We start from the raw sequence: 9457 nt of genomic DNA on the forward strand, positions 1-9457 counted from the left end.
AAACGATATAGAAATATTCTAACTCTTTGCACACGCAAAATTTTCAATGTATATTTAAATTTACGCAAACTAACTAATGCAGAGCTTTGCGCGTAGATGTTCACAGCCTTACCACCCTCTCCCTACATAAAGCATTGTATCCTTACATCATTTATCACACTGAACCTAAGTCATATAAAAAGACACACACATAGCAAGCAATACTACCCAAATCCTACGCTCCTATTTCGGCATTCCTTCTTAAACTGTATTTCCATCGTCAGCTTTGAAAACTTTCTGGCTTTATCTTGTTTGCCGCCTCCCGCTAAGTAAAAACTCAGTTTCCAAGTGATCGCTTGCAAAGGGAATGATGCACGTGCATTCCGTGCAAATCCGCATTCGTTTTCACCTTTAACGCACTGAACTTGTCCCCTTCGGTTCTGAGTTCGGATCTACCCGGTCTAGCACCTGAAGCTCATCCCGAAATCCCTTACTGCACGGCAGGCTCGCCTGTTCTGCTCGAGTCTCAGTTCTCCAGGTAAGTAAGCGGGTCACCCTCTGCGGCTGGCCTGGCCGAGCAGCAGCAGGGACTCACCCAGGCGACCGGCTCCCGGGTCGTGCGCGAGGCGACCTGTCGCGCCCTCTGCTCCCGGCGGGTGGACGCGGGGCGGGCTCAGACCCGCGGAACTAGGAAGGACAGGCGGCTCCTCGCGGCTCCCCTCTGCAGACCGTTGCCAGCGTCCCTGTCGCCGGCACTTTCCGCACGGTATGGGGGCGGGAAGCTCTGCCGACCCGAAGAGTTACGAGGCTCTGGCGGAGCCGGGGGGAAGCCGCTTTTGCATCGCAGCCGGGGGCTGCCCCTGCTGTAACTTGCACCCCCTGAGCTGTTTCAGAGCGTGAGCGTGAAAGCAAGAGGAAGGCACGCGCGGGGCGCGGGGCCGCGGGGGAGCGCGCGCGCGCGCCCGGGCGCGAGTCGGGGCTTGGGAAGCGAAGTTGGGGCTCGGCCCTCGGAGGCCCCCCTGGCCCGGGCTCGCAGGGGGCGACCTCCGCGAGCTCCTCCTCCCCGGCGGCCGGAGTCCCCGCCCGCGCCCGCCCTTGTCCCGGCGCTCGCGGGGCTCCGGGCGGCCCCGGGGCGCGGCTCCCCGCCTACGTCGCCATCCCAGGGTCCCCGAGCCGCGCTCACCTCTCCGGAGGCGGCGCTCGGGCTCCCGCTGCCCGAGAGCCCAGGCCCGCGGTGCCCCCGGCCGCGAGTGTCGCCTCCCTGCCCCGCTCCCGGCGACCGCCCCGCCCGAGCGTGCGCGGGAGGTGAGGCTCGGCCGCGCCGGCCCGGCCCGGGGATGGGGACGGCCTTCCTGCCGCCCTCCGCGCTTCTCGGCCGTTCCTCCCGGCCTGGCCCGTCCTGCCGAGACAGGACGCCGAGGCGGCTACACCTGGTCGGCTCCAAACGCAGCAACGCAGTACCTGGAGTGACAGCAACGTGACGTTTGAGCGCGTCTTTCCTCATTTGATCCTTGCAGCCACCTACTTCCACGGAAATGTCCCCATTGGGTACATGGGGTGCATGGGAGTAACTGAAGATCAGAGGGGTCAGGTCCAGGGTGCCACTGCTTAGATGCTCCGCACCTTTCCCCTGAAACAGCATCCTTCATCTGCTCAGAGTTTTGCAAAACTAGCCGCACCGCAGCAGCGCTGTCCCCAGGCTGCACGGAGCTTAGAAGTTTTTGCCTAAATTGGACACGGAGCTCCCCCGCCCCCACCCCCATTGCTTCAGTAACAATAGCGTTAACTACTTTCTGCCAGGTTCTTAGTGTAATGATCTTCAACCGCTGCTATTAAACAACTCAGTTTTCCGGGGCCCGTGCACTTTTTTAAATGCACGATCCCAGTATCGAAACAGTAGCACGTTTAGTAACCGCTCTGCTGCCCTTTGTGTGAGAGCGTGTTGCTCCTGATCCCACGAGGGGCAGGTGGTGGGAGAGGATTGGGGGGACGGGGAGGGAGGCTTCATCTTGAGCTGTTTTCCAGTCGTGGTTATTTATGGGGACCCAGCAGTAGTCTCCCATAGACACTGGCATTTTTAAGGTGCTACTAAGAGGACTAGTTTCTGATTCTGGAATAGTTTTCTAGTGCCGCAATATACTGGGGAGGGGTAGGATGGAGTGAGGTAGAGGGAACTCTGCTTAGGCCTCTTAGGACCATGCCCAGGATAATCAAATTGACATTTCCCCTTTCCGTAAACATCTCCTTTTCCTATTTAAAAGGGGAAAGAAAAAAAAAATCATGAGCTTGGTTTTACATATTCTTCTAGAGCTGAATGCCAGCCCACAGAAATGCGACCTTCCATTTTTGTTTTTATTCAATGGATCTACAACTACAAGATATCCTTGGACCCAGGATACATACCAGACACTGTGTTGCTCCTTGCCTTCTTCTAACAGTGCAATAGGAGACCAGGCACACCTACATAAGTATAGTGTGGTGCCTGGCACATAGTAGGTACTTAATAACTACTTGTCAGGCGAATGGGATCTAAACAGAATGTGATCAATAAGAAAGTGACCCTGGTTTAAATTTTGCAGGAAAACAGGAAGGAAATCATTTATAGGTGAGGTGGTCAGGGAAGGCATCCTGGAGGTGGGGACAGGTGCAGGATTTTGAGATGGAGAATTGATAAGGGATGGAAGTGAGAATGTTTGATATGCTTTCAAGATATGGTAGAGTTGGATGTTCTTAATGTTTTGCAGGTACTAGGCCCCTGTGGGAATTAGATAGAAGCTTTGGAAACCCCCCCAAAATAAACAAATGTAAAAATATTTGCATATGCTTTCTGGGAGTTCACAGACTGGCTGAAGCAGATCTGTGGAAACCCTAGAGATCTGTGGACTTGAATTATAATTCCTTGTTTGGAGTCGGAGAAAAATGAAGAGATTATTCTAGCTGAGGCCATCATTACAGGCATTTTGATGGCCACCAGCAGAATTTGGCTAACAGCTACAGAAATGGAAAGAAAAATGTGCTGTAAAGAAAAGCCATACACTAGAGAAACATAGCTGGACTTTTTACCTGTTTATGTTCTTTTTGTACATGAGAATTTCACTTTTATATCTCAGCAAAAGGTTTGGGATAGGGAAGATATGACTGTCAAAACATTGACACTTGCTGGGTGGATACATGGGGGTTTATTGTATTATTATCTCATTATTTGCGATGCTTGACATTTTTCACACACAAAAAATTTTTATTGAGTTTTTACTCTCAGGTAACTGTAACTAATCCTACGACATTTCCTAATTTGGCTTATTAGAATGGAGATTTTGTATATACAGAAAAAAGAAAAAAAAATACAATATGCCAATGATGCCACACATAAGATTGTTATTAATAAGTAGAGTTTATGTAAACACAATAGGTTTTCTCTTAGAATGAATGAGACAGTATGATGGCCATAGTGTGAACAGAAATTAGGCCACTGTGGGACACTGAACAAGTTTTCTCCTGTTTCTTTCTAAAGTTATACTTAGCTTCACTTTATATTTCTTTGTTAATTAAGTTCCTCCATTACTACATTATATTCTTATATAATAATATGTTTTATATACAATATGTAATATATATTATACAACATATGTATATCATAAATGCCATACATGATATATATTATTATTCTTATTAACTTATGATGCTTAGTTAGCTCCTTTCCTTCATTGAAGGTTACCTCGCTGGAGTGGCACACACCTGCTGAGGCAGCAGGGGCAGGCCCGGATTGCCTGAGCCCCTGCCTTGCTCGCCACCCTCTTCTGAGAAAGGCAGCCACAGGGGTTCTTTACACATAGGCTGTCATTCTTTCCATCACGTGGCTTATTCAGGCAGGGATTGGTGCCCACCCAAAGCAGCTGTCTAGTTGGCCCTGTGGCCTGCAAGGCAGTCGGCTGGAAGAACGCTGCCAGATATGCATGCTGTACTGGATGGCGATGAGGGGACCCAAGGAGATCTTGTCCTTGGCTGTCCCAGAGGCAGGGCTTGGATTTGAACCCAGGCAGTGAGTGCTCCAGAGCCGGCGTCCTCAACTACTCCACTGCCTGCCTCAGGAGAAGCAAAGACGGAGTTAAGCGGAGTCACACGCATGACCAAGTTAGACTGTAGGGGGCAACAGAAGCCCTGATGACTGAGGAGCTGGCCCTGCTAGACCTCCCGGGGCTGCTGTTCCCCCACAGACCTTCCAGAACCTTCTGAGTTGGTTATGGCTGTGGTGACTATTGCTTGTCCTTCCTACTTCTTCAAGGAGCTTCATAATAAAGTAATATCAATGCACATAGCTTGTTTCTTTTCTTTATAATCTGCGTTAACACAACCATACAGCATACTGATCGACTATAATACTGTCATGACAGGAAATAGAGCTGTGACGGTTCTTTCTGTGGCTGTATCCTGTACAGTGGTCTGCTTTCCCTCCGATAAAAACAGAAGAGGTACCTTCTTAGAGACCATATCTTAAAACATTTCTGCAAATCAGGTCACATTTTCCGATTGACTTTTTTTTTATTAGTAAAATAAATATTTTTCCACAAAAATAACATTTTTCTCTGAACTATTACAAGAATTATATCCAAATTTAGCAGCTATTATTTTGATCATTTATTTAACAGAAATATGGAATGGAGATATAATCAATAAATACTAAAACCAAATTGTTTCACCTGTCTTCTGTTCAAGGTCCATTACCAGCTCTCTATGGCCTATTAGATATCACAGATCCTGCAGCGCGGGTCCCAGCACCCCCCACGGCCTGGCCCCAACCTACTTTCCTGGGACCAAAGAAAATCATGAGATTCCTTCAGTTTATGCAGCCCTAAGCTCTCGTCTCTTAAAGGACAGCATTTATGTAAGGAATTCACGTCAGCTCTTTCCCTAAAGCTTTTGACCATTGTGTTATTTATTTTATCCTGCTTGTCTGTCACTGTTCTTGGCACTTAGAGCTCACTGCATATATTTGAGTGGAGAATTTACATATATTGCTATACACCTCAAAATGTGCTGCAAAATGCTTATATCACTACTTCATTCATTTCGGCTGTGACCATCTGCTACATTCAGGGCCCTGGTCGAAGCACTGGCTATTAACCACTTTGGATGCTTTTCTATTGTTAATATAATAGAAACTTAACAAAAAAATGCTGTGTTTTTACCCACGTTTCTCCTCCTTTCAGAGTCATCCCCCCCCCTTTTTTGAGTGATTTTAGCTAGTTTATCATAATATCCAGGTGCATAAAGAAGTGGAACCTCCAGCCAGGTGGGATGGTAGACAGATTGCAGGAAGAAACCGTGAAGTGTTCCAGCGCCCCCGGAGTGATCACTTTGAGACAGGAGGCAAAACAGTCTGACAACAGCAACAAAGCTCTAGCTTTATGGCCTCATTGGTATTAAAGTATTCTCCACAACAAACCAGTCAGACGGGTCTGGGGATCAAAGCGCTGACAGCTGTTTATAATACAAATCGGTACAATCTGGAAATAGCAGCGCTAACCAAGAGCTGTCCTGGGCATTTCTGGTCGTGCAAGAGCTGGAATCCCAGTATGCCATCTACCTCAATCCTAAACCCTTTGCTTCTCTAGCTATTTTGGTGCCCGAGAGCTGCTGCCTTTATCCAAGCAACTAGGATTCTCCAGACATGTGACACCTGGAAGGCGTCCTTGGGTAGACTGAATTTCTAGCATAGTGAATAGGATGATTCCTTATCAGATAAGGCTTTGTGAAACAACCTATTTTTTCTCTGTCTTCTTGAACTATGTAACCAATAGTCCAGCCAAATCTCAATATTTCTCAAGCACCTGTCCTTGGTCCTCTGCTTTTCTCTCTGCATAATCTTGCCCTGAAAAAGCCTCATCCACCCTTCTATCTGCAGGGAGAAACTCTGTAGATGTCTCAAAAATCTGTATCTCTGAATCAGTCTTCTCATAAACCTCCAGATCACAGGCTACTTGCTTCACATCTCCTTAGGGATGACTTCAGTACATTGAACCTGATGTCCTCGTCCTCCCTGGACCTCGTCCAGCTGCTCTTTGCTTTCTACTATGAATCCCTGTCCCCTCAGTTTACCTGGCACGCTCTTAGGCTCTTGGCTTCTTCTCGCCCTTCATATCCCATTGGCAGTCACTGTCTGCTGATTTTATCTTTGTTATGCTTTTCTTTACTTTCTGCCTTCTTATTTTCCTACCCTACTTGTTTATGTCCCATTACTTCCCACCTTCATGATTATAATAATTGCTTAATCTGGTCTCTAACATTCAAGGTCATCTCTCCCATCAAACCTTTTAGCTTTTTTTCTGGAATTATTCTCTCTGTCCTGAGAATTTAGCAGTTCTTTATATCTCTCTTATAACACTTATCACTAACCTTCATAAAAAGTATTCATTCATTCATTTATTCAATAAATATTCACTGGACATTTAATATATGCCAATCGGCTAAGAAAACAATGGTGAGCAGAACAGATAAAATACCTACCCTCAGGGCACTTATCTTTTAATGGGATGACAGACATTAATCATATAATCACAAATATTGCAAATAAAATGTGTAATTCCAAACTGAAACAAGTATCTTAAAGGAGATTTTATGAGTTCCCATCACCTCTCTCCTGGAAGGAGGACCAGCGTTAAGATTCATCCTCGTGTCCTCTAAGTCTGGCTCCGAGCTGTGCACATGGAGGTGTTCAGTAAGTTTTTGTTGAAAAAACATGTGCATCTGCTTTGACCCAGCAGTGTGTGACCTCTTCTGTGCTGCACAACACTGGATAAAGTAGGAAGCAGGTACTCCCCTCAAACGCAGACCTCGACACACTGCACCACAGCTGTTTGCTTTTGTTTCCATGACCGCAAAGCCATGGGTAATCTATCTCCAAATACATCCTGTTTTCTTTGCCAGCACGACAACATGTGAATACTTGTGACCCTAGTAGAATTTTCAAAACATTCTTTATTTTATGGCTAAAGTTTGTATACGAACTTTAATGATTTGCTGTTAACACCAACACATGCCCTTGGTCCCTCTTCCTTATAGTTCATAATGTTTGCTGAAGACGTAAAACCACACCATTCCTTTTGCCCCATAGGAAACCAGGGCATTCTCCAGCTGTCCTTTGTGTCATTTGCCTGCTTCCTCTCCATCTCTGGAAGTATCTGGTTATCGCCTCTGTGTCCTTTTCTCTTTCTTTTTGTCGTGTTGCTCTCTCATCATCTACTATTTGTGATCCTGTAAAGTCAGGTTTTGCTGAGTAACACATATCCCTTGGTTTATTTTATGTTTATTTTTCTAGCAGAACTATTACATAATTCTTTCCAAGAAGCACTCTCAGAAGTGGAATCTCAGGTCTGATATTTGTGTGTGAGTTATTTGTTTTTAGCTTGGAGTGGACGAGGAATGTGAAAAGAGGTCCTATTTGTCATGGTAGGGAAAGGAAGACTGCAAAAAAATTCCTCCAACAGAGAATGTGTTATAAAAACGGAACATCTATATGTAGAAAAATACAGAGCCATGATTCTGAAGACAATTTAATGACCTGGATTATACAATATAATTGTAAACAAAAAGTATTTTGCTCCTGATTTTGTAAATATGATATATTTACACATATATCTAAGAAAAATACTGGACAAATACATGAAAATATTACTAGCAGCTGTCTCTGGATCATGGAATTTTCATTTCTGTATTCTGTATGTTTTTAAAGGGAAAGGAACTATATGTAGTTTGGAAGCAGAGCATAACCCTATTTATAGCAACAATTCTTTTCTCATGGATTGTATTAATATTGCCTCCCTAATGCTACCAATCAAGTATGTGAGAAGCAGTATCAACATACTGTCTTCTCGTTTCTTTTCTTTATTATTGTTTTTAAATTCTCAAGTGCAACAGTACAAGAAAGTCCAATTGTTTTAAGTATAGAAGCCACAATTACCACACCATTCTCGTTGTAAAAAGCTGTTCATGGCTATGGCAAAGATCCAGCCACATGCACCCTGTCCTGTACTGTAGCTAAATTAGCTGTTGTGTTTATAACCTGTTTGTTAGGTAAAGACTAAGTGTATCTACCTGTCGGTAGTGCTAATCTCAGGTTTATATGAAAGTCAGCTCTAGGAAAAATGGAGAAGTAGGGTCACTGTGTGTGTGTGTGTTGTGCATGCCTGCACACTCAGACATGCATGTGTAGTCCCTAGAGATTTGATATTCTAGAGGAAATGGAGGGTGAATTTTGACATGATTGGTTATTTCTCCCTGATGATATTTTTGGAACTTCGTGGGGGGGGTATAAGTTTTGAAAAGTTTTAGAATATATTAATATTTAAGATTAGATACTAATGTATGTTACTAGAAACTGACTTACTGTAAAATAGTTTCAGAAAACTGTGCCTTAAAAAGATCTTGTTAGAAAACTATTTGTAATTGTCAAAGTACAGTTCTTATCTTGTGAAAGCAAGCAAGACAGTCCTAGTCTACTACAGTACCACTCCCGGAGTTCTAAAAACCAGAGTTCTATAACCCTGATCTCAGTCACAAACTTGGGCCTCAAGTAACTGTATTAGTCCATTTCTTTTGCCTATAAAAAAAATACCTGAAACTGTGTAATTTGTAAGAAAACAAAACTTATTTCTTACAGTGGAGGCTGGGAAGTCCACAGTTCAGGGAACGTATCTGGTGAGGTGACTCTACAGCAATGCAGGGTGTCACATGGTGAGAATGGCAGAGCAGGGAGAGAGAGACTCTCCTGTGCTCTCTTTTTAAAGCCCTCAGAACCATGCTCACAGCCACCATTATTAATCCATTTATTAGGGATGGTCCTCAGAATCTAATCACCTCTTCAAGGCCCCACATTTCAATTACCGCAATAGGATTTCCCACCCTCTTAACACTGTCACAATGGGGGTCAAGTTTGGGGGAACATTCAATCCAAGGCAGTAATTAATCTGAAAATATAAGTAACTAATCTCTGGGCCTTAAGACACTTACCCTGATCTCAGTCGAGACCTCTGGCTGCCCTCAGTTGGTTAGAGCTAGGTGTTATAACACCAAAGTCAAGGGTTCAGATCCCCATACAAACCAGCCAACCCCCCCAAAATAAAAAAATAATAAAAGACCTCTGGTCCTTGAGTAACCTGAAAAGTAAGGGAGTTGAGTCAGATGATCACTGAGGTCTCTCACAGCTCTTAACAAAAAGCATTTTTCCTTGTATCTGGAAAATTGTAAAATAATGAAGGAATTTGGTGCCTTCATTATTGTATTTATTTGTGATCCAAAGGTTCAGAAAGATGTCCCCCTTTTCCAAGCTGGGTTTCAAAGGATTCAATGTGAACTTAATAGTTGATAGGACCTTCTATTTAATTCACTTGAAGAATTTAGGGAGACCTTGTTATATGAAAGAGGAAAGAGACGTTCTGAGAGGCTTGAGAGGACTAGTGAATGTGAGTTATGGGAAGAACGT

The sequence above is a fragment of the Cynocephalus volans genome, chromosome 13 (genome assembly GCF_027409185.1).
Source record: "Cynocephalus volans isolate mCynVol1 chromosome 13, mCynVol1.pri, whole genome shotgun sequence".
Classification (NCBI taxonomy): Eukaryota; Metazoa; Chordata; class Mammalia; order Dermoptera; family Cynocephalidae; genus Cynocephalus; species Cynocephalus volans.